General features: G+C 38.1%; 1 long non-coding RNA gene across 1 annotated transcript; it reads left to right on the forward strand.

The window, feature by feature from the left end:
- The first annotated feature begins 267 nt into the window (after positions 1 to 267).
- On the forward strand, positions 268 to 1,189 carry LOC122052666. Its single transcript, XR_006132080.1, has 3 exons — positions 268 to 354; positions 618 to 900; positions 1,012 to 1,189. It is a non-coding gene; the product is annotated as an uncharacterized LOC122052666 (long non-coding RNA).
- Positions 1,190 to 3,482: the final 2,293 nt, after the last annotated feature.

Here is a 3,482-nt window from a genome sequence, read left to right on the forward strand (position 1 = left end):
AATATTCAACCCCTAAAAAAACATTTGAGATTCATTGTTAGCCAAGAGCTGTCCAGCTGAAATTCTGTTTGCTTTATCCATTTAACTTGAATGAAAAAACTTTCGCGATAGTGAAAGCTTCTTATGCATGTGTGTTTAGTGTTCTAGTGCTTTGTTCAAACTTTTCATACCCTTTCTTTTTGTTGTTGTTTTTATATCATATTGCCTACTTCATGAGCCACTCAAAAGTCGAATTATAATATCCTTCTCATTTTCTCGTGTATTGTTATTAGCACCATCGTATGCTAAAACTCTATTTTCTCACAGTTTGGAGATTAGAGCACAGAGACTGCAGAAAAACATGAAGCAACAAAGGTAAAAACATTAAAAATCTCTGATTTCTTTTTGACAAAGGTCTTTCTTTTCTGCAACTGCTACACAGAAAAGCCTCGTCCACTAGTTGACCATGCATTCCAATTTCATCATGTTTCATGTCCTTGAATCCACTAAATCCTGAAAAAGAAGAGCCAAATGGATTTGCATAGAGGATAATATTCATATAACCATTTATTATTTCTGCATAAGTTTCATAAAGATCAGCACTGATCTGGCACATTGGGCTTATTGCCATCTGACAGATCCATTCCACACACATCCAGAAGTAGGTGCAAAGCAAACACAAGGCCATTTGCAATTTCTTGATCCAAATTTGACTCTCTGATGTGATGGCACAACTAAAAGGTGTGCAAACCTAACGTTCTAACCCCTCCTTTTTTTTTTGGAGGCAAAGCAACAAAGCCATTTCTGCAGGAGGTTGAATTCATGCCACTCAGTTCAGTTCAGGTTTCCAATTTTTTCCAAGTTTCCGATTCTTCGAGCCAGATAATATCGAATGTGCCAATTGTTTTTGCCCATCCCTTGGTATGCTACCTTTCGAATGAGCTTTAAATGCCAATTGCATCTCATCTCCAGAAGATTTATTACCCTTAAAGGATGTGGTCCTTTCAATGACTTAATGTGTGTTCTCTTCAGCTTTCGAGAGGCAATTGAATGGCACTGTCATTTCCTGGAGAAGAAGAATGGTGAAGGATGAAGATCAGAGACAGCCTAAATTTAATTGTTTTCAGTGTAAGGAGAATTCTATTTTTAACATTATAGGGATCATCAATGCCCTTTTTGGCAAAAACTTGTCCAATTCAGGCCAAAGAGAAATGAAATGAAATGAAATGTGGGAGACCTTCATGAATGTTACAAAGTGCAAACTAATGGCTTGGTCTCTCTATTTCCACACTTTAGTTCAATCCCAGCAGGGCAGAGTAGGGTAGGCCATAACAATTAGGTACAGAGGAAGCTTCATCTGAAGCAAGGGGGATTAACTAAATCTTCCTTAATTAATTTCTTTGTCTTTATTAAAAAACTATCAATCAATATAGGTCCATGACCCCTCCCTATATCGACTGCAAATCCCTTGGCACCCGCACTCAACAACAGTACCAATGTGTTTGCATTCAGTGTTTCCCATGCCCGCGATGTTGAGTTAGGTGCATGCATATGTACACAGCGGGCGCGACTGAGTTAGTACTGCAAGGTGGTCCATTGGATGGTACAGTGTGGTGTGGTGTGGGGGTGCACCACAAATTAAGGGAGAAGACTGTGCCGACATTCACACATCACAATCCTTCGATCAGTTTCTACTTTAACTTTAAGCTTCTTCGAGTTAAAAGATTTGTATGTCTTAGTTTGGTGGTGGTTTAGAATGCCTCCTTCGCGAGAATGAAGTTTCGAACAATGTCACTCGGTGGTTGCGGTAACATCTAATAGCGGATTTATGGATAATGGAGGTGATTCTAGACAAACAAGAGGGCTAGATCCATTGAAGTTCAAACTAGATATACGCCGTCGAAAATAATAATAATAATTATTATAAGGAAATCTTTTCGACTCCACTATAACAATCATCACAATACTATAATACTTGGATTGTCAAAAAAAAAAAAAAAAAAAAAAAAAAATCAATGGAGGATGAATGCACCCTCTCTTTTTGTTTAAAACTCACTTCCCTCTCGTGTAGTTTAACCTTTACTCTAATACACTAAACCTATTTAAAGGCTTCAAAGCTAAATTAATAAATTTTAAGGTTCAAAATGCATTTGAAATGAACTGTCATATGATAATTAACAGAAAAAAAAAATCCTAAGAATGAGGACGTGACATAGTAATAAATCCAAACTGGAGGATGTATTTTCAACGTGACGTAGATAGTAAATAAATATAGCCTATTCAGTCCTTCCTCTTTCAATTTTTGCGGTTTAACCCTTGTGGAAACAACGCTGCGACTTCACACAAAACACGCCGCTTTCCTTTTTTTTAAAAATAATAAAATATATTTATAATATATGTAAACTTCGGCTCAGGTGTAATAAATTTAATTTTATCGTTATATAAAATTACAAATTTATATGTAAAATAGGATTCTATATTTAAGATAATAAATTTACAATCTCTCACGGCCCAAAGATGTTAAAAGGTTCATTAATTATACTTTTTTATTTTAAATAAAGTGCCTCTATAAATTTTTTATTTATAATTATTATTGTATAAAAATTAAAAGGACATCTTTTATTTTTATTATCATAAAAAACATCTCATTTTAAACAATATATCAAAAAGAGGCTCCATATCTCAAAAATATTTTGATTAGTTTTGTCAAAGTCTAAGTAATCTTAGTCAATTATTTTATATTGAAAAAGTTTTAATTAAAGTTATAATAATTATAGTAAATTAAAATAATTTTAATTAATATTTAAGTAATTTGGACTATAAATTATTTAATAATATTTGATCCTGTCCGAGTCGCTGAATCGACGGACGCTGGGCACGTGGTGCTCTCCTCTATCTCCGACCAGCTGCACAGACCTCCGGCGAACCTGCACAGAAGTCGGGCCGGGGAGGAGTCCCCGGCGACGACCCTCCGACGCTCAAGTCAGGCAAGAAGAAGACGATGAAATAGCTCCGAAGATCAGAGTTTTCATACCTCCGGCGAAGTCTGCGGGCTCTTATATAGAGCTCTGAGGAGGCTGATGCACATATACCGAGGCACACACGTGTCCTCAGCCCATACCAGTATGGGCTTGTCAGAGGAGCTTGCCTGACCCCTTACTGCTACAGTCCGAGCACGTCTCTGATGGGACAGCATAATCTTCTGATGAGATAGCATAATCTTCTGTCTTGTCATTCTAGCCCTTCTGTTTCCGCACGGAGCGGCATGCCGCTCGGCAGTCCCATCACGTCCGACCGGACTAAGGTATACGTCCGTTCGGGGTATTCCTGGTCATGTGCTCTGGACTGTTCGCAGTGTTGATACTTTATTCCTTCGGCCGAGCGGGCCATCCGCTCGGCACTACTATACTGTTCATCATGAGCGTCGGAACCCCGACTTCCCGCCGGGGTGTATTGCTTCCGCTCGGAAGCTTCAGCCGGTCGTCACCATCATTATCCGCTCG

The sequence above is a fragment of the Zingiber officinale genome, chromosome 1B (genome assembly GCF_018446385.1).
Source record: "Zingiber officinale cultivar Zhangliang chromosome 1B, Zo_v1.1, whole genome shotgun sequence".
In the NCBI taxonomy this organism is placed as follows: Eukaryota; Viridiplantae; Streptophyta; class Magnoliopsida; order Zingiberales; family Zingiberaceae; genus Zingiber; species Zingiber officinale.